The following is a 23,195-nucleotide window of genomic DNA, read 5'->3' as shown; positions in this document are numbered from 1 at the left end:
ATAAAAAGAACCAAGATTTCTAAATCTTAGGGGGCATGAATATAGGAGATTTGGAAGAGTGCTGGATTTTGTTTAAAACAAATGTTATCAAATATGTGTGAAAGTTGACCCAAGAACCTTCTCTTCTCTGAGGTATACTGAAGAAATTACCACAAATATGGAAACAATTTTAGAACAATGAAGGTCCTTATAAAACTAAAAGCAAAAGTTTATGATAACCTGAATATGTAAAAAAAGGAAAGGCTAAGGAAAGCATGACATTTAAATTGAATCAAAAGTAATAAAGCAATTTGAGAAAGATTTATAATGAGATTGGAAGCAATTCAAACATGGTTTCATATATTAATAAAAGATAGCCTTCAAAACTGATAATATATTTAAAATGCATAGAGCAAATAATAAACAAATCACAAGTGTAACTCTACAAAAATACATACCTATAAAAATACTATTTAAAATATTAACAGTTCTTTGAATTTGTGACCAGGATTTTTTTTTTTTCAATTCACTATCTTTGTGTAATTTTATATATCTTTATGTGTCAGGAAAGAGTTAATTATAGCAGATCTGGTTGATTGTTACTTTTAGAGATGCTTGTATTCAATAATATTTCTATGTTACTCATGAAAAATATATTTAAAGTAATTGTGAAGATAGGGAATTCTTGAACAAATGGAGATTATGTTAATATTTTCAAATATATGTATATATTATGTGCACTCAAATAAATCTCTCTCTCTCTCTCTCTCTCTCTCTCTATACACACACACACATATATTACTGGATGGGTCATCTTTTTTAATTGAGGAGAAAGAATATTAAATAGAATCTAGAAGACACATGATTTCCCAGACATCTTGAATCTGAATGAGACAAGTCACCAAGTTTCCTTTGGCTGTCCTTTGAAAAGGACTGTTTGTTGTCATTTTATATTCATGAAGCAATCCAGTTTAATACTGAAAAAGGAAATCCAAATTCTCAAAGGTACAAGAAAGCAGATTGCTGATGAGGTTATTTGTATATGCAAAACTGAATACTTTTTCTATTAAACAGTATAATGCGTTGTCATTCAACTCTTAATTTAAGTGACTTTTTTTCTTTATATTTGTTGCACCAAACACTATATGCAGGAAATCAAGAAAAATAATAGCTATATTATTAAATAGTCTTATTTTTTTTAAATGGTGAACTAAAGAATCCATTAATTTTCAATATCCATGGATAGTAATGCTTCATTGAGTACATACACTCTATTGAATATTTATGTGACCTATAATTTCTTTGAAACATCAGTATGAATTACCAAATTAATCACTCATTTTTTAGTAATTTCTAGAAGTGTTTACATTCGCCGTGCTCTGTAACATTTTAAATAGATATGCTTAGGGAAAAAAGACAATATCTTGGCAAATTCTTTGTATACTTTGAATTTAGTAATATGTTACTGTCACATTCTTCAAAATGGTTAAAACAATTATTAGACATAAAATTAGCATCAGTGAAGTGATGCACACATTTTTATGAGAAATCCAGGAAACTAGCTCCTTATGCTTTAGTACGAAATCATCTGTTATGACAATGTTTAATTGTAAAATTAAGAATGCTCAAATCAATAAAAAGAGTAGGAAATACAATAAGAACCATACATAACCCCACATCCCTTTTAATCAACATTAAGTAAATATTCATCATGTGCAAGGACAGAACATATCTTCTCTCTTTTGATCATTTAAAAACTTTGTCAGAAGTATGATTACTTTTTAAATTCAGTAAATAAAAATATTTTCTACATAGCCAAAATAACATTATCACAATCAGTAAAATATTAATAATTCATTAATATTATTGATATTCATATTAAATTTAATCTAATATACCCCAAAATATCCTTTATAAATAGATTTCCTCCATAAATGTATTCCATTCTGGAATTTTCTGAATGTGTACTCATGGTGTCTTTTAGCTTATTCTTCTCTCTCCTTTACCAACAAAACAAATGCTCTATGTGAAGGATTGAGTGCATCCAATTTAAACATTTTCAAGAATAGTACATCATAGGTGATATCATGCATTTTATGTTGTTCCACATCAGGGGACAGCTAATAATTTTGCTCACCATTTGTGACTCTAAACTGATCACTTCACTAAAGTTGTGACTGCCTGAGCTCTTTAATATGGTGCTTTATTTTTTCCCCTTGGGACAAAATGTTGTCTATGTGATACTATGCTGTTACATAATCAAACATTCAAACATTGATAATACTTGTATGAAGCAACATTTTCATTAGGTTTTCAAAATGATTTAGCAATTGCTTATTCAGGTGTCATTTTTCTGACTAATGAGTTCTAAGGGTAAGTGAAAAGTGTCACTTCCTGGTTAAATGTGAACGTTCATTTCTCTTCCCCTTCTGATGGCAACTATTGAGACGATATGTTGACCAAGATGGGAGAAGCCCAGGTCCCTGAATCACATAATGAAAGATGTCCTGGAGATTTACACAACCCCAAACAGTCATGCATGAATGAGAAATGTTTTCAATGAGTATGTTAAGCCACTGCTTATGTGTGTTGCAGCAGCAAACTTAATTATCCCAAACAATGAAATACACTTTTAGGTGATTGGTGGTTTGTACATCTGTACTCTTAGGAGTTTTCTAAATATTAAGGATATTATCCCTCCCTCTCTGTTATGAACTGGAAATATTGCTAAGTTTATCTTTAAAAAATTGTTTATGGTATTTCTTGCCATGCTGGTTTATTACCTTTGTCCATTAATATTCACTGATATTTTATTTTGGGACTTCTATATTTTTGTTATAGTTAGAAATTTCTTTACTTTTCCATTCTTCAGCATTTTCTTTTTAAAAATTTCACATTTAAACATTTGATTGACTTTAGTTAATTCCAGTGTTTGTTATGAGGTACTGATTCAGTTTTTCCCAATTGTTTGAAATTCATTTATTAAAATGTCCATCATTATCCCATTAATCTGGGTGCTGCCTCTATCATTTAAAGCACAATGGTGGGAGTTTAAGTGTGTCTCTTGACTTTCTACTTTGTTTTATTAGACTATCTAAATGAGTTTCATTATAAGAATGTATTAATTATTGAGTTTTCATATGACTTCATATATGATAGCACTAAGATACTTCTCTTGATTTTCTTCTTCAGAAACTTTTTTTTTCTGAATACTATTGCAAATTAGCCATTGAATTTTTAGAAACAAATTGTCTAATTAAAAAATATTTACTGATTGTGGAGATTCATTAAATGCCTGTACTGACCTAGGGGAACCTGCCATTTTATGATAACAAATCTTATCCAGGTCTTATAATAACATTCAATTTGCTTATATTTATACTTTTTATTTTGAGGGGACTTTTAAAGTTTCTCATATATATTTTATATCTTTACTTGAAGTTTCTTTCTAGGTATTTTAGTTTATGTGGTAAGTAGAATGTCCTGTTATGCATACCTTCTAAAGATTGTTCATGAGCTATTTCAGGCTTATGTAATACTGCCTTCTTATATAATTCATTACTAAATTTTATACTTGCATATAGCAGTTTTAAGCTCATTCTTTTGGGTTTTACATTGTGTACTCTCCTATCATCTTTCTTTGCAATTCACTTTTACTCATTATTTTTAATCTGTTTTTATTGCTTAGTACCTCCAATTCAAGGTTAAATAGTGGTGATAAAAATCAGCAACCTTGTTTAGTCTTCAGATTTGGTGGAAATACTTCCATTGTTTTCCCACTAAGATACTGGCTTTGGTCTGATAGATAGACAGATTAGATAGATAGATAGATAGATAGATAGATAGAGAAAGATAGAAAGATAGAAAGAGTATCCAAGTGGAGAATATCCATTTCATTGATTCTTCAGGAATTGATATTAAATTTTGTTACTTGCCTTTTCTAAAACTTTCAAATAGATTATGTATTTTTTATTAATTAATAAGATTATTTATATTAATATATTATTTAATGGTGGAAAATAATTTTCTTTCAAATCATGAAATAAATTCTTCCTGATTATTTTGTGTTTGCTATGCAGTTGATCCTGGTTGCAAGTATTTAATTTAGAAATTTTACATTCAAATTAATAAGTAAAGCTGGTTGATATTTTATGCTTTTATGGGATCCTAATCTGCATTAAACTTATAAGCAAGTATAATTTAGATATTTTCCTTCCTTTACTCTCTTTGAAAACAATGTAAGTACAGTGGATTTTCTGCTCTTTAATAGGCTGAGTAGAATTCACTGAAATGTTCTGTTCTGCTCTTTTTGGATAATTTTTTGAGAACCTGTTTATTTTTCATATATGTGCTGGTTTGAACCTGTTATGAACCCCAGGAAAGTTCTTGTTCTTTTAATCTAGCCTTGTGCGTGCAGACCTATTGTGGGTGAGAACTTTTGATTAGGTTGCTTCCATGGAGATGTGACCCACCCAACTGTGGATGAGTTATTTGTAACCTAATAAATCCAATTCATAAAAATTAGTCCATTTATTCTATTTTGCATAATGGCAACTTTAGCAAACCAGAAAGTTTTGAAACCAGAACCTGGGAGTAAAGGACCAGCAAACACCAGCCACATCCCTTCCCAGCTGACAGAGGTGTTCTGGATGCCATTAGTCTTTTTTCAGTGAAGGTATCCTCTTGTTGATGCCTTAATTTGGAGACTTTTATGGCCTTAGAACTGTAAATTTGTAACCTAATAAATCCTCTTTGCAAAAGTGAGTGCATTTCTTGTATTTTGCATAATGGCAGCTTTAGCAAACCAGAATATTATGGTTCCAGATTTAATAGACTTTTAAGTTCTACTACAGCCATTTTTAGTAAATAGCTGTTCAAGCAAATCATACATTTTTTAAGCTTCCAAATTTATTTTCATAGTGTTGTACAAATTACTTTTTCATTATTATTAATTGCCTCTCTTTCAATGATTATTCTCTTTTTGTTATATCTTACTTTGAATATGTGGTCTCTCTTTCCCTTTTCATGGTTAGGCTAGTTGATGGTTTTACTGAGTTTTTACATGTTTTAATATAACTGGCAACCTCAGTGTCTGCTTAAACCTTATGTAATTCTTCCTTTTTTTTTTTCTTTTGGGATACTTCGTTTTTTTGTCTAACTTCTGGATTAGATTGCTAAATCATTTATATAATGTGTGCATGCATTGATACATTGATACAGATGTTTAAAACTTTGGATAGATCCTCAGCATTGTATTATCTGTTTCATACATACATCTATATATGATATTTCCAACATCATTGTTTTAGAAAAATTTTGTAAGTTCTATTTGTGCCCAAGTGTGAGTTGAAGAGCCTTTTAAAAAAAAATGTTTTGTATATTTGTTTTTCCCCCAAGGTTGTCAGAGAATACTGTTCATGCATAGATTTTTTGATTTGGGGAATTCATTGAGTTGGTTTTTTTTTTTTTTCCTTTGTAAAATAATATATGGTCAATTTCCATGAATATTTCATTTTTACCTTCCAGGGAGGTGTATTCTCTTTTATCAGGATTGAAAAGTTCAAGACATATAATTTAAGCTCTATTTTCCTGATAGGATTATTTAGATTTTCCATATTCATGTGTTTCCCCCACCGCTTTTCCCTTGGACTTAGATGTCTTAAAATCTCCTCTTTTCATTATTTCCTGGCTAAATATTCTTGCATCTTCTAGAGATCTTTTTATATCAAAATAACTGCTATGGTATTTGGTTCATATTTATTTCTAACTTTTAAAATGTCTTAGTAAACTGTATCCTTTAGCTGGACACTATTTTGTCATAAATCCTAGTAAAATGGATAAAAATTTGGAAATCTGATTCAATGAAATATGTGTGAAAATTTGCGGTCGCAGTTGATTCGTCTGAGGGGGGGGGGGGCGGCCGGTTTCTGAACCCTCGGCTATCAGCGTTGCTTGGAGGGTACCGGCGGCGGGGGCTCTTTCCCGGAGGCGAGGGCGAGGCGGGGGGCTTGGCCAGGTCCCCGGCGGGAGGCGTGCAAGGTGTGGAGGGCGGCGAGAAGGGAAAGATAAGACACTCTTCCTCCAGTAAGGGTAGAACAAAAGGACTTTTATTCCGGGGTGAGCACAGGTTATATGGGCTGGCATAGAGGGCGGGGGTTGTTACAAGCCAATGCTGAGGGGATAAAGGCTAGGATTGGTTCTGAGAGGGTGCGGAGGTTAGGATTGGTTCTAAGAGGGCACGGAGGTTGTTCTAAAAGGTGCAGGAGTTGCTCTGGCAACGGTGTCTGGCAACAATGTATGCGCACTGGTGGTGATGGGAGTTGCATTGGCAACGGGGAGTGTACGGGCAAGATAAGGAAGTGGGGGAAAGGGCGGTTGGGGGAAGGCGGTTTCCTCCGGCAAGCCTCCCCTGCCCGTGACATTTTGGGTGAGGAAAAGGGAGCTGCCCTGACCTCGCTCCTCAGGCTCGGGGGGGCTGCAGAGGGCACTAACGCCCGTACCTACTACCCTCCCCAGGGGGTGATATCAGGTCCCCTGGCCCAGGCCTGGCAAGCCGAGGTACAAGCTCAGCTACCCGCAAAAATTAAGAAAAAGGTATAATTTGGAAAGAGAAAAAAATTTAAGATAATGTCAAAGAAAAAAGTTGCACTGGACAACGTTAAATGGTCAAGGATAGTTTTGTCAAGGACTGCTGCAGCAAGGACGAAAGATTAGAACTCAGCTTTGTCCAGACAAAGGGCAGCAGGGTTTTTATGAGCTTCCTGTAGTAGTAAAAAGTACTGGAAGATGCTAAGGAGGGTTGATCCTTGGGGAAGGTGAGTGATTTACTGAGTTTGCAATCAGGGCCACTTGTTTCTAATTGTTTTCTTTGGCTATCATTAAGCCACCTGGAGCTTGTCAGAGCCAAGAGAGAAGAAGAGAGAGATAAGTAACTACTCAGGCAACTCTTAGATGCCTGGATAACAAAAGGGCCAGGAACCTGGAGTCAGAGAGAAGACTATCTAATGTTCAGTCAAGCTAAAGGAAAGTTAAGCCCTCGTCAACATTATTCATTATTGGTAACAAATTAAAAATCCTGGAGTACATGAAAAATTCTGACCAAAATATCAGTTTTGATAATTAAGAAGTAGGAAATTTAGATCTATAATTTACCTTTGAGGAAATAGTTTCAAGGTTTGTAAATTCAGATAGGTTGTTCCACTGATACTTCCGATTCTCAGTATTTCTTTAATCTGAAGCTAGTGATAATCATGATATCAATTTCATACAATTTTTGTGATATTTAAATGAGTTAGTGCATGGAAGTACTTAAAACAGATTGGAACATTTTCCAGCATTATATAAATATATGCTATTGTCATCACTGTTATTATTTTTATTATTATTATAAGTCAATATTATGTAATTGTTACCATTTTTAAATGACCTAGAAGCACATGGTAGTATAGCTGCATTATATTTAACATTTCAAAGAATAGTTTAATTAATTAATAATTAAAACTCTTTTAAGACTGAAAAATTATGGAAATCAGAATTTTTAAATTTTTTTTAAATTTTTGATGCCAGCAAAACTTTCCCCCCACCAGGTGGTTAAGGTTGATATCAGAGAGTAAACATATTGACTAATGTTCCTATTAAATATTTATGCAAAAATTCAAGAAAATTTAGCAAGTTGAATAATTGTATTTTAATGTATTATAGTGTAATATGATAATTACATTCATAAAAATACATTGTATGAATGTAGCTTACAAGGGGTGACAGTGTGATTGTGAAAACCCTGTGGATCACACTTCCTTTATCCAGTGTATGGAGGGATGAGTAGAAAAATGGGGACAAAACCTAAATGAAAAATAGGTGAGGTGGGGGGTGATTTGGGTGTTCTATTTTTATTTTTATTTTTTATTCTGATTCTGATTCTTTCTGGTGTAAGCAAAGTGTTCAAAAATAGATTGGGGTGATGAATGCACAACTATGAGATGTGAACAGTTGATTGTACACCATGGATGATTGTATGGTATGTGAATATATCTCAATAAAACTGAATTAAAAAAATACATTGTATGAAAAATTGATACAATTGATTAAGTAGATTCCAGTGTATGAAAACAAGGATGGTTTAATATGAGTTAAATACTGAAAAAAATATATTTCCAGTGTTCCTAAATGGGGATAGATAATAGCTTAACTTTATTATTCACAAATCAATGTATGACTAAAAGTCCAATTAGAAGCCTGTAAATTGAATTTAATGAGTTAATATTCCAAAGGAATAAAGCTGGTCTTAGGATAATCTAGAAAATTATAAGAAATTGGCAACATAGTAGAGTGGTTAAGAACATAGATTCTGGAGTCATATTTCTGGAATTTAAATTCTGATAAAGCCAAATACTAACTGTATGAATTTGGTTAAATGACTAAACCTGGCAATTTTTTTTTTAACATATGAAATACAGATAAAAATAGCATAAGCCTTATGGAGGTTTATGACAAGTAAATTAAAAAATGAATTGCAACATACTTAGAGTAATGCTTGGCACATGGTAAGTACAGATCTTTTTTTTTGTTGAGTAATGAAAAACTATGTTTTCTGCTTTGTTAATGCTGCCATTATGCAAAATACCAGAAATGGATTGGCTTTTATGAAGGGAATTTATTTGGGTACAAATTGACAGTTCTAAGCCATACGAGTGTCTAAATGAAGGCATCAACAAGAGGATACCTTACTGAGGGAAGGCCAATGATTTATGCAGCTCGTCTGTCAGCTGAGAAGGCATATTGCTGGTGCCTGCTCTTCCTTTGCTTCCAGGTTGCAATTCAAAATGGCTTTCCCCAAAATGTCTCTGGGCTACTTTCTTTGCTCCTCTCAGGTCCTGTGCATCATTGCTACTTTCTCCCAGGGCATTTCTAAGTGTCTTGGCGTCCTCTCTTAGCTTCTCCATAGCAAACTCTGTTCTTCTGTCTGCATCTCTTAGTGTCGGCAATATCTGGGTCTGTGTTGGCTCTTCTAGGATTTCAGTGATTTAATTAAGACCCACCATGAATGGGTGGGGTCTGCACATCCATGGAAATAATTTAGTCAAACATCTCCACCTTAATCAACAGACTAATAAGTCTACCCCCACAAGATTGCATTAGAGAATACGGTTTTTCTGGAGGACATAATATATACAAACCAGCACACTCTGCCAGTGGGCACTGAGAATAAAATATACTTATGTGATTAAACAATGATGTTTTTGGCATAGTGATCGACAAACTATGGATGAAATAGATTAGATATACTTCAAAATAGTTCACTTTATATACCTGTCTTTCACTTGCTTGCATTTGACTCGTGTGATACTGCTACCATTTTTTTAGTCTCCTATCAATTCCCTGTGAGTCACTGAAAATGTTTCTGAGTGTTTTTTCCCTAATCCTATTAACTTTTGCATAATTTTGCCTAGAGGGTGTATTTTAGTTTGCTAAAGCTGCCAAAATGCAATATACCAGAAATGGGTAGGCGTTTACAATCGGGATTTATTAACTTACAAGTTTACTGTTCTTAGGCTATGAAAATGTCCAAATCAAGGCAACAACAGGATGATACCTTCTCAAAGACCAGCTACAGTGATCCTCAACTCTTTTGTGACATGGACATGTCCATGGTGATATCTGCTGGTCTGTCCCTTCTCTCCTGCGTTTCATTGCTTCTAGCTTCTGGCTTCAGTGGCTTCTTCTCTGAGCAACATTGTAGCTTTTTTCTGTGTTTTCTCTCTGTCTTTTATCCTCTTATAAAGGACTCCAGTAAGAGGATTAAGAGCCACCCCGAAGCAAGCTTCAACTGAGGTAACCTAATCAAAAGCTTCCACCCACAATAGGTCTACACCTGCAAGAATGGATTAGCTTTTAAAAACATGATCTTTTCTAGGGTACATCTAGGTTCTAACCATCAGAGGGTGCTTTTTAGGAATACTTAGGTTACAATAATGTAGAACTGATTGTAAACATAACTTATTCCATCAGTACAGATGTTTCAGAGGTAAAAGAGTACTGCCTATTTTCTCATGGCTCCTTCCTCAGTCATTCTTATATTCTGAAATTTCTCACCAGCTCAGGGGCCACAGAAAATCTTTTTAACACATTTCTTTTCAAGAAGTTTCACTGATGGACATACACTTTGCCTCACTCTTAAAATTCAATTTGAAACATTTACATGTGTGAATGTGTAATATATTGAATATAGAAGTTTGTGATGTCAGCAGACAAGATTGTTTAAGGGATTTGTTGCATAAATCAAATAGAACATTATTAAGAGTTCAACTACATGACAGAAAGTTGGAGAATAAGCAAAGAAGGAGGCAATTGAGGTGTATAGGTTTATTTAGTCAAAGATGAATTGAGTCAGAGGCTACAAACATACTTTTAGTAACTGAAACAAAGGAGCAGGATTCTGGACAGTACTAGGGAAAATTTTTAAATCACTAAACATGATTATCATTTCCCTTAGGGCCAAATATTTGAAGAATGTGGTCAAAATCAAGGCAATAAATATAGGCAATAAAATGTCTGAAGAATGGGGACTTGTTTTCTCTTTACATATCTTAATTTCCATTGTTCACTTGGAATTCCTATGCCACTAAAAGTCTTGTAAAATTAAATAATGTTGTAATAATAGGCATGCATTATAAATAGTATTTTATAAAATATGCAAAATTTAATAAATAATCAAATAAAATGGAGAAAGAATAGCTGAAAAGACTTTTTAAACAGATACACATGCATGATCTGATGCTTAAGATTATTTTACAGTATTTAATCATTTGACCATAAGTTTTAGATTTAAAAAAATATTTCAAAACAAATAATCTAGCTGTATCAGTTAGAGAATTTTGAGTGCAAAATAAAAGCTGAATAACTTATTAACAGCAGTTTATACAGGAAAGCTATTTTATGATCTCAGATAACAGGAAGTCTGGAGTTGGTTGTTCCAGGTTTCCAGTAGTAGTTCAATGGTGCCATTAGAGACCACTTTCCATTCTTCCACTCACTGTCCCGAGACAATTTTTTTTTCTTCTCATACTGGTTACACCTTGTCAAAAATGCTTATATATGTCCAATGCATTGTCTTTGGCCAAGTTAAAGAAGTGTCAGTTGTGCATGAATTCATTTCACATCTCTCTCTCTTTTATCAGAGAGAAAAATATTTCCCAGAAGTCCATGTGAGTAGATCTTCTGTTGTGTCTCATTGACCAGAACTGTTCAAGCAAAGCTGGAAAAAGTATATAGGGTATTTTTACTCTTTATCATCAGAAAGAAGTTTATCATAAGAAGAGAAGGGTTGGAGAGTGCATGTTGCTTAGGTAGCACAGTATGCCACATTAGTGTTTATAATTAAGCATGTAAACAAGAATTAATAACCAGGTGATTAATTTTCTAGCTAACAATTATCAACATTTGTGAAGCAGTTTCAATGTGCTATCCAATCTAATTAATATAGGGCATGTTTTTTTAAAGGATTACTTATCATTTGCATGTTTATATTTAGTAAGTTTTTCATAACTGTCACTCTTTATTTTGAGAATGAAAAATGAGCATTAGCCCAATAAAAACTACAGGAAATTTTTCCATGGATCATTGTCTGTATGTAAGTGTCATGCTCCTGAAACACAACTTAAAATTGAATAAATAAATAATGATTCACTGTTGTTGTTGATGATTTTTCCTAAAGGAAATGTCTAAAGAAATAGTGATTTTTTTTTGTTTATTGAATGTATTTTCACTCATAATGATTTACCAGGTAGCATATTTGGGTAATTAAACATGTTTTAATATATGTCCCCAAATTCCAAATTTGTGTTCAAGTTTTATTTGTATTATTTAGTATCTACAAAAAAAGTGAAGCAAAGTCAATTTTATTACAAAAAATAATTGATATGGCTTTGTAATTTTCTGTGGAAGTCAAAGGAAGGATTAATTATCAGCAAATTAATTCCCATGCAATCCAATTATCTCTACTTATATACATAACTAATAAAACTTTGGGGCCATATGACAAAATAATAAACCTATTGGTCTTTTATTTAAGTCTATGAAGAAAACAAATACATGTATGGAAACATATTATGCTAACAAATTTTCAAATAAATCCAGTGCATTATCCACTTTATAAATATGTAAAGATGGCTGTTTTTCCATATTGAGATAGAACGTGTTCAATCCTGACCATAGTTATTTAAAGTGAAAACTTTCTCTGCTTTTTTTTTTCCTATTCTCTTGTACATAATATTTTCTGATAGTTTATTACTTTTATTTTATATTTAAGTATATTCTCTTCTCTCTTAGATATAGGCTGCTGCAGGAAGAAATCCTGGACTATTTATCACCCAATATATCCCAATTATTTGGTAATCAGTGACATTCAAAAAACATATATTGAAGGAGTAAATGAAAGCATTGATTCTGAGAAGATGGCAGCTATGACATAGTTTTAGAATCTCCACAAATAGCTCATTAAAAACATACCACACAACTAGCATAACTAGGATAACACAACAATCCATGTACACAATCAATAGTTAGGTATTAGGAGCAGAATGCTATCATTAGAGACCATGAAAGCATTCAAAAAATATTTTCCCACAAAACAAATGCAAACTATATCCTCATATTTCAAAATGTACTCACAGGAATTAACAAAAATATATGTGAAAGATACATAAATCAGAATTAGTGCAGCTCAGAAATAAAGTGATTGAACTCATGAAAGAATATAAATGGATATATATAAAGAACAATTTTAGAAAGGAAGACTAATCATAAGGAAAATAATACTGAAGAAATCAACAAAAAATGCTTAAGGGAAATTAAAGGTAAAATGAAAAATATATTAATCAAAAAAGAAATACAGAAAGTCATAAAATTTTTCCAAGAAGAGAGGACATATATGGTATATATGCAAAGATGCAATTAATGAATAATGAGTTGCTGAAAATAATAAACACTATACAGATATTTTATTCAGAAAAAAATACTAAAAATTAAAATGCATTAAAACTTTTCCTAAAAAAAATAAAGAAGGCAAATATTGAAAGGGCACATCAGACACTCTTTGCAGGTAGGCAAGAAGATTGTCAATTATAAAATAAAATTGAAAACAAACAAAACTTAATATGTCATATTTTTCAACAGCAACTCTTAATGCCAGTAAACAGTGAAGTGACTATTTATGTTGATCAATAAAATAAATTGTGACCCAGGATATATAGAAACACTGATCTTCAAATTTAAAGGCCACATATATATGGTTATCAAAATGGAAGAGGTCAGAAAAAATTTTACTTGTGAGTCTTCCTGAGGAACAAAATATTGAAAAATATTCGAACAATGAAAATGACTAGGAAAATGTAAAAAAAAAAAAAAAAAAAAGACTTGGTGAGTTATAAATATTGTTTTAGTTTTTTCATTGCTAAACAAATAACATGCAGTGGATTGGTATAGACAATTTATTGTCTCATGGTTTTATGCTAAGAGAAGTCCAATTCAAAGCAATATCAAGGAGATGCTGTCTTCCTGTAGACTGCTGTTCTGGAGCTGGCTGTCAGTGAACCTTTGTCCTTGGCTCTCTGTCACGTGGCCATTCATGTTGTGGCCTTTCCCAGTCTCTCCCTTTTTTCCCAACTCCATAGACTTTGAGCTTCTGACTTCTCCCTCTGTGGCATTTTCTCTATCTGCCTGAATTTTATCTGCTTTTAAAGGACTCCAGTAAAAGGTTTAAGATCCATCCTCACTGAGTTGGGCCACACCTGAACTGATGTTACCTCATCAGAAGTCCTACTCACAATGGACTCATACCTACAGAAATAGATTGAACATCTTTTTTGGGAGTACATAGTTCCAAACCACCACAAATATATATTTCTTGATGCAACACAATTTTCCAATGGTCCTTCCAAAGCAACTTCTACTTACTCTCACATTTCAAGCAACAATGCAGAGTTCTCCTAGGAATAATACTTTTTCTCCACTGAGTGTTTTTAAGAGTGGCCATTTCCCTGACTTGTGTCCAATCCAGTCCAAAATGATATATTTTGGGAGAAATATGCCTTTTATTATGGCTCAGATATACAAGGAAATCTGTGAGAAAGAGTCACTATCATCCAAGGTGACTGTGCTTACATTGGTAACAGCATTTAAACATCACTACACATTATTAACAAACAGAACTGGTACACAGAAATAGATAACAGACACAGATATGTGTGTGGAAACTTTATATGTACTTTTTAGAAGCAAGTTGACACAAAAATATAATGTGCTAGTAAAAACAGGCATATCAATCCATGTCTTTTTCCATTTTTCTATTTTGTTAATATGCTGATCTTCAGTATCAAACTTTTTGCACATCAGGATTTACAGGCACTTCATCAACCCTGTTATGGTTTAAATATATGAAGTTCAGACCAATAAATGAAAACATGAGCGACAGAAGTTTTTGTGACCACTTGTTCAATGAAAATATTGACATGAGAGCAATCTTTTGTTACCACTATTGTTCAACCCCAAAATATTCTCTGCACTATATTAAAGGCTTTTCCCTTATAAGTCTTTTATGATTCAGGATAGAATTGTTTAGTAATGTGGCATTGCCAGGCAAATATAGTAGGTGGACTCACTAGGCAATCACCAATTTCAACTGACTTTAAAAACCATTGAAAGATCAGTGTTTAGAATTCAAAAACTACTGATTGATTTATCTTTATCTTTCCCTTCTTCACACCAAAAAGTGATGTACACAGTGTGACCCATGAGGAGGTATCCTATACTCAAGAGAACTGGAAGATTTTTCCAATTTACATAGACAGAAATTGGAAATGTATGTAGGAATGAATAGTAAGGTCTTGGGATAATGGTGGAAGAATAAAAGGTTAGATCAGGCTGAATTTATTGATACAGGCCCACTGAGCAGAATTTCTTGATTCAGTGTTGTAGCTTGAGGGGTTAGAAAAGGCTCTAACAATTTGTGTGGTTGGTTGAAACATGGATCAAAAGGTGGCCTACATTTCCTGAGGTTGAAATGTCATAACTTCCCTGGTATAATGTAGATGAGAGGATCCAAAAGATTTGACTGGATTTATCATGTAAGACCTGCTCACTCACCCCAGCAATATCCAGAATACACACCTTTCACCAGGAATGTAAGGAATAAATTTGAGAGTCTAACTCCATTTTCCCCAAAGAACTTTGTGGTTTACTCTTCTCTGTAAATAAGATCATTATGGGAAGTGCTGTCACTGAACTTGGATCCTTAAACACAATGGGGATGAACCGATCCTGGTTTGGTAGAATCAAAGCTGCAGCACTTAATTGACAAAGATAAGGTGGGTTTGGAATCATATTACAGCAGACACAAAGCAGTAATAAAAATGGTCTGACTTCCAGAGACCTATGACATTGGCTAGTAGATCATGGGATACCTAGAAGGAAAATGTATGGCAATCTACTAAATTCTTACTTGAGCTGTATAAGCAGAAGAGTTCTACATCAAGTGAACAAAAGTCTAACTTGAATTACAAAAACAGAGTCACAGTCCCTTAGTCAATTTCCCGATTGAGACAGTTTACAGCCCCAGAGCCTCTTGAATGAAGAGAAGGCTGTGTCCCCTTGGGGAAGGATTCTGTTTCACTGTCAAAAAATTACACTGTTAATCTTCCTCTGAGCCTTCCCCAAAGAAACTTACGGCTTTTTACTAGGGTAAATTACACTGGGGGAAAGGAAATGATCATAACTTTCAGGGATTATTAGACACTGGCTCAGAAGTGACATTAATTCTAGGAGACCCAAAACATCCACCCAGGTCCACCAGAGTAGAGGATAATGGAAATCAGGTGATCAGTGGAGTTTTACCTCAGGTCTGTCTCACAGTGGGTCCAGGGTGTCCCTGGACCCATTCTGCAGGTATTTCACTAGTCTAGAAGGTGAAATTGGAAGAGACATATTCAGCAACTGACAGAATCCCCACATTGGTCTTCTGACTTGTAGAATGAGGGCTACTATGGTAATAAAGAACAAGTGGAGGTCACTAGAACTGTCCCTACCTCACACAATAGTCCATCAAAAACAATACTGGATTCCTGGCAGGACTGCAGAGATTAGTGCCACCATCAAGGACTTGAAAGACATAGAGGTGGTGATTCACACCATGTCTCCATTCAACAATCCCATTAAGCCTATGAAGAGAACAGATGGATCTTGGAGAATGACAATAGATTGTTGCAAACTTAACCAGGTAGTGATTTCAATTGCAGCTGCTATTCCAGAAGTAGTATCATTGCTTGAGAAAATCAGCATATCCCCTTGTACCTGGTATGCACCTATTGATCAGACATATACTTTTTTCTCAATTAATGTTAGTAAAGACCACCAGAAACAGTTTGCTTTCAGCTGGCAAGGCCAGAAATACACCTTCACTAACCTACCTCAGGGGTACATCAACCAATGGGCCCTGTGTCATAATCTAGTCTACAGGGATCTTGATCATCTATTGCTCCCACAAGATATCACACTGGTCCATTATATTGATGACATCATGTTGAATGGATCTAGTGAGCAAGAAGAAACAACTATAAAATTATTGGTAAGGCATTCATGTTCAGAGAATGAGAGTTAAATGCAACAAAAATAGAGGGGCCTTCCATCACAGTGAAATTTCTAGATGTCCAGTAATGTGGGGAATGTTGAGATATCCCTTCCAAGGTGATGGATAAACTGTTGCATCTGGCCCTTCCTATGACCAAAAAAGAAACACAATGCCTAGTTGACCTCCTTGGATTTTGGAAATATTTTCCTCATTTAGGCATGCTACTCCAGTCCATTTATCAAGGGACAAGAAAAGCTGCTAGTTTTGACTGGGTTCTGGATCAAGAGAAGGCTCTACAACAGGTCCAGGCAGTTGTACAAGGTTCCCTGCCACTTGAGCTATATGACTTAGTAACCCAAAGGTGCTGGAAATATCAGTGGCAAATAGAGATGCTGTCTGGAGTCTTTGGCAAGCTCCTATAAAAGAATTGCAATGCAGAACCTTAGGATATTGGAGCAAAGCTTTGGCATCTTCTGCAGATAAATACTATCCTTTTGAGAAACAGTTTTTGGCCTGCTGCTGGCCTTAGTAAAGACAGAATGCTTAACTATGGGCCAGCAAGTTACCATGAGACCTGGGGTGCCTGTCTTGAGTTGAGTGTTGTCTGGCCTGCAAATCCATAAAGTTGGGTGTTCACAGCAGCACTCCACCAAAAAATAAGAGTGGTGTATCTGAGATAGGACTTTATGACTCCTGAAGGCACATGTGAGTTACATGAACTTGACCAAATTCACATGGCCCCCACTTCTGCCACATTACCTCCACTTTACCAGCACACAGCTATGGACTCTTGGGAAGGTCCTTAAATCAGTTGAATGAGGAAGAGAAAACTCAGGCCTGTTTTGCAGATGATTCTGCAAGATAGGCAGGTACTACTTGAAAGTCATCAGCTACAGCACTGCAGCCCCTTTCTGGGACATTCCTTAAGGACAGTGGTGAGGAAAACCCTCACAGTGGGTGGAACTTCAAGCAGTGCAACTGTTTGTTCATTTTTCTTGGAAGGAGAAATTTCTGGAGGTATATTTGTAAATTGATTCGTAAGTTGTGGCCAATTGTTTGGCTGAATGCTCAGGGACTTGGAAGTAACATGGTTGGAAAATGGGTGACAAAGAGGTCTGGGGAAAGGTATGTGGATAGACCTGTATGAGTGGGCAAAACACATGGAGATGTCTCTGACCCCATGAATGCTTACTAGAGTGACTTCAGCAGAGAAAGTTTTTAATAATCAAGGGGATAAGATGACCCATTCTGTGGATACCAGTCAGTCTCTTTACCCAGCCATTCCTGTTATTGTCCAATGGGCTCATGAATCAAGTGGCCATGGTGGTAGGGATGGAGGTTATGCATGGGCTCAGAAACATGGACTTCCAGTCACCAAGGCTAACCTGAGTACAGCCATGGCTGAGTGACCAATATAGCAGCAGCAGAGACCAAAATTCAGTCCCAGATATGTTACCATTCCAGGAGATGATCTGCTTGCTACCTAGTGGCAGGTTGATTATATTGGACAACTTCCATCATGAAGGGTCAATGATTTGTTCTAACTGGAATAGGCACATACCCTGTATATCTGTCTGTGTTCCCTGCACAAAATGGTTCTGCAAAATCTACCAACTGTGGACTTATAGAATGCCTTATCCACCATCATGGTATTCCACACACCATTGCTTCTGATCAAGGATCACTCTTCATAGCAAGGGAAGTGTAGGAATGGGCACATGTTCTTGGAATTGTCTGGTCTTACCATGTTCCTCATCATCCCGAAACAGGCAGATTGATAGAACAGTGAAATGGCCTGCCTTTTGAAGGCTCAACTGTGTCACCAACCAGGTGGTAATTCCTTGCAGAGCTGTGACAATGTTCTTCTGGAGGCTCTGTATGCTTTAAATCAGCATCCACTGTATGGTGCTGTTTCTCCCATAGCCAAGATTCATGGGTCCAGGAATTAAGGAATGGAAATGGTAGTGGCATCAGTCATTATTACCCCTAGTTATCCACCAGAAAAATTTTTGCTTCCTTTCCCTGCAACCTTAAGCTCTGCTGTTCTACAAGTCTTAATTCCAAAAGGAGGAGTGCTTCTACTAGGAGACACAATAATGATTGCATTGAACTGGAAGTTAAGACTGCCACTGGTCACTTTGGGCTTCTCATGTCTCTGAGTCAACAGGCAAAGAAGGGAATTGCTGTACTGGCTGGGATAATTGATCTTAACTATCAAGGGGAAATAGGACTGCAACTACACAATACAGGTAAAGAAGAGTTTGTTTGGAATACAGGAGATCCCCTAGGGTATCTCTTACTACTGCTACACCCTGTGATTAAAGTCAATGGAAAACTGCAACAACCCAATCCAAGCAAGAGTATTAGTGGCCCAGGAACTTCAGGAATGATGTTTTGTGCCACCCCATCAGGCCAAGAACCATGACCAGCTGAGTTGCTTGCTGAGGGTAAAGGGAACATGGAAGGAGTAGTGAAAGAATGCAGACGTAAATACAAACTTCAACCATGTGAATGGTTACAGAAATGAAGACTCTAAAGGTGATATTTGTTTATTTTGTTATGAGTATGTTTGTATATGTACATAAAGCAATTTTTTCCCTTCCTATCTTATCCCCTTCTCAAGTGACATGTTATATTATTTTCATATTTTAGTATTTATGTTATAGGGTACTAAGTTTAAGAGTGAATATTCCCAACCACTTGCACCCTAACTTAGAGAGAGTTAGTGCATTTCAGATTATACACAGGACAGTTGCATATTTTTTTTAGTCTGCTAAATCTGATGAAATACAATATACCAGAAATGTTTTGGCTTTTACAATGGGGATTTATTAACTTGCAAGCTTACAGTTCTTAGGCCATGAAAATGTCCAAATCAAGGCATCAATACCTGAACTCTGAAGACAGCCTGGGAGTCCTTTTTCACATGGGAAGTCACATGGCACGGGTCTGTTGATCTCTCCCTTCTCTCCTTAGTTTCATTACTTCCAGCTTCTGTCTTCAGTGCCTTCCTCTCTGAAATTCTGTGTGTCTCTCTTTTGTGTTTTCTATCTTTCTTTGCATATTTGTGCTCTCTCTAAATTTCTCTGGGCCATTTTTCTGCAGAAAAAATATGAGGATAAAACTCTTTAAAAGGACTACAGTAAGAGGACTGAGACCCACTTTAAATGAGGTGGGTCACATCTCAATTAAAAAATCCTTATCAAAAGGTCCCACCTGCATTAGATTTCCCACTTGCAATCCGCCCTATGAAATTTGGACTTGTGCATCCCCACAGACATGTGAGTCAGTTTTTATAAAAATCTTATAAATTTACAGATATCTCCTGTCGGGTTTGCCTAGAGAACACTGACTACTACACTGTCCTTCTTTCTGTCTTGTAAGTATAGTGTCAAAGTTTCCTTGTCATTGGTTAAACATAACATTTTCTTGACTATATTCAGAGAGCTAGCCAGTTGAGAGCCCTACCCAGTATGAAAGTGGCATCAATTCCTTGCGAATACTTGAAATTTCCTGGTACATTATTTACACATGAGCCTACTTATCTTACAGGATGCACAGTTTGTTGTAAGTCCAGGGGAACAAATAAACTCTATTGGTTTGCAAAAGAAAATCTCTAACTCTCTCACAAACGCACACACACAAACATGCACACATACACACACACACAGAATGCTTTTGTGTCATTAGTGCAATTGAATCTAATAGACTTAGAGAACCAACCCCAAAACCCCAGGACCAATTTAGAAATCTCATCCTTAAGATTCTGTTTCTCACAACAATTCCTGGTATCAAAGCTGTATTAGTCAGGGTTTTCTAGGGAAATAGAACTGAAAGGAGATATTTGTAATATTATGAGATTTAAAAAAAATTGTCTTATGAAATTTTGGGGATGCAGAAGTCCAAATTCCATAGCACAGTCTGCAAGCTTGGATCTCTGATGAAGGTTTTCCATCAATTCCCCAGGAGAAGTTGGCTGGTTGAAATAGAGATGGACATTCTCTCTTCTGATTGCTGAAATCATCGCTTCTCCTTTTGAAGCCTTCAAATGATTGGATGAGATGTCTTTCATGTTGAAGGCAATCTCCTCAGTTCATTGGAGATGTAATCAGCCATAGATGCAATCAACATACTGTTGATTTAAGACCATGAAACATCCTCACCGTAAAAATCAGGCCAATGCTTGCTTTACCATATAGCCAAACACCATCACCTGGCCAAGTGGACATGTGAACCTAACCATCACAGACAGCCATCAGAGGAGGAACAAAATATGGATGTAGAGGAGGATCAGAACAGTACAGTGCAATGGAAGCCAAGGAGAAAGAGAATTTCCAAGTCCATCTGCTCAAGAGCATTCAATAATACAAAAAAAAAATTTGCTTTCTCTCTCTACATGTTTTCCAGAGGGATCTTTATGATTTGTGTTCAATAATGGCTTAAAAATCTATAAAGGACTTCTGAACTCACTCAAAAATAGCATCTAAACTCCTTCCTTTGATATATTCTTGGGTTGGCCCATACAACTAGTTTCATCATCTGACATTTCCCTTTAAAACATTATGATTGATCTTCATTAAGTTCCTTGAACAGACCAAACTTGTTTCTGCCTCAGAGACTTTGTCTTCCCCTTCCCTCTAGGTAAGCTCCCTCACTTCCCTCAGATCTCTGTTGAAAGGTCACCACATGATGGTGACCTTCATAACTTCTGTACCTTACCCTAATCTCCCTCCCTGATCCCCTTACCCTGTTTTGTTTCTCCATAGTCCTTACTATCACCTAGAAGATAATTTATCTTTCTATTTGTTGAGGTTCTAGATGTCTCATATGAATGTAAGCCTTCTTAGAAAGTGACTAATCTCTTTTGTTCAACTCTGTTTTACCTGCACTAAGAAATATTTCTTGACCCATAATACAATCAGCAAGTGTTTGATAAATGAATGAATGAATCAGTGGTGTCTTTTTTTCATCTAACAGGTGATAGTAATGTTTGAAATAACTATTTTAATATCATAGTAGGTGATAAAACACATTCTAAATGAGAAAGTGTGTTTGTGTGTGTTTTTGTGTGTGTTAGTGGGAACTGTGGGTCAAGATTACCTGCTCCTTAACTTTGGTTCACTGGCAAGAAGAGGTAATGTTAATTAGCAATATCATCATATATAATAGCAGGTTAAATATGTTTAAATGAGGCAGTGATTTATTCATTGGAGAGCAAAATTTGATGGATCAAAGCAAGACAGAATAATTGGTCAATTTGCTTAAAAAGCTAGAAAAGAATGTGAGTGAAAAGAAGAGGAAATCTTAATATAAGTAGAGCAATGTAGGTATTTTACAGTGGAAAATAGGTATACGACAGGAAAATTCTCAGATAACCTAAAAATTCTCAATATTTTACCTAAATCTCTTCTATAGTTAGGAGAAAAATACAATATATTTAGAGTTGACATTATTGAGAATACAACAAAAGATTTGAAGTTGAGATGGGCAAACCCAGAAGCAATAAACATAGAGGAAGACTGCTAGAGAAGTCAGGGACACATCTAGTGGCTTTTCCCAGACCTACTTTTTTTTTCCCTCTCTCTTCTCTTGAGGAGACATTAGGTCTAAAGAAAAGGCCTGACCATATCTTAAACCCAGAAACTGGGAATAAGCAGCCCCAGTTGCTGATCAGGATGAGAATCTTCAATGGTAGGGCATCCTCCCCCTGGGTTGTATAAATACCCCAACCTTGGGTAGCCCAGATTTGCCTCTCATCATGGGCATTTGGGAGCTATCATGTACCGATGGTGACCCAAGTATTTGTCTCCCCAGAGACTGACTATGATAGAATCTCTTCCCCTGCTCTTTTGGACCATTTGTGTTGTGTAAGTAATAAAACTGTCATTTGCTGAAAGTTTCTGTTGTGCCTGAGCCTGTGTTCCCATGATGCACCATCTAGCAACTTACTCTGCAAAGACCAATCATATTTTCCTGACCACCCCACAGGATTGACAGCAACTTCATCACAGGAACAGAGAAAGTAGATAGTGAAGTTTAATTGTTAGATGTTAGTCAAGTGGTGCCTATGGAAAACAGTTGATAATTTTGACTGGAAGTTTTTGAGGGGAGCAGAAGGCCTATTGATATCAAGATGAAATACATCATTCAACAAATTATTAGGAGACATAATTTGAATCAATCATAAAAACTTCTAATATTCATACAAAAGTGAGAAGAACTTGGGTAGCGCAAAAAAACTTTTGAATTTTCTTTTGTTTTTAATATAGGGATTTTACATTGTTCAAGCCAGTCAGAGTGAATGATTTGAATGATCCACTGTTCACATAGTTTTTGTTTGTTTCTGTTATTCTGTCAACCTAATTGTTAGGTTCAGAATGTCACTGAAGCATGTCCCAACCCTTCATCTACCCCACACACTCACAAACACACACACACAATAGTTTGCCCATCATCAATATTCTCACACTATTTGTTTCTCAAAAACATGACTTTCTAAAACTTTTGTGCACTATTTGTCTTTCATTCTCATACACAGTGTGCAGATGTTAATTAACTCTTATGTTTGCATTTTAAGTGCTGGAGTTGACATTGG

At 35.4% G+C, this 23,195-nt stretch overlaps 1 pseudogene; it reads left to right on the top strand.

The window, feature by feature from the left end:
* The first annotated feature begins 15,764 nt into the window (after window positions 1-15,764).
* On the top strand, window positions 15,765-22,905 carry LOC119506015 (annotated as a pseudogene).
* The last annotated feature ends 290 nt before the right edge of the window (window positions 22,906-23,195 follow it).

Source organism: Choloepus didactylus, chromosome 11 (assembly GCF_015220235.1).
Source record: "Choloepus didactylus isolate mChoDid1 chromosome 11, mChoDid1.pri, whole genome shotgun sequence".
In the NCBI taxonomy this organism is placed as follows: Eukaryota; Metazoa; Chordata; class Mammalia; order Pilosa; family Megalonychidae; genus Choloepus; species Choloepus didactylus.
This window is presented reverse-complemented; position numbering and strand designations above follow the sequence as displayed.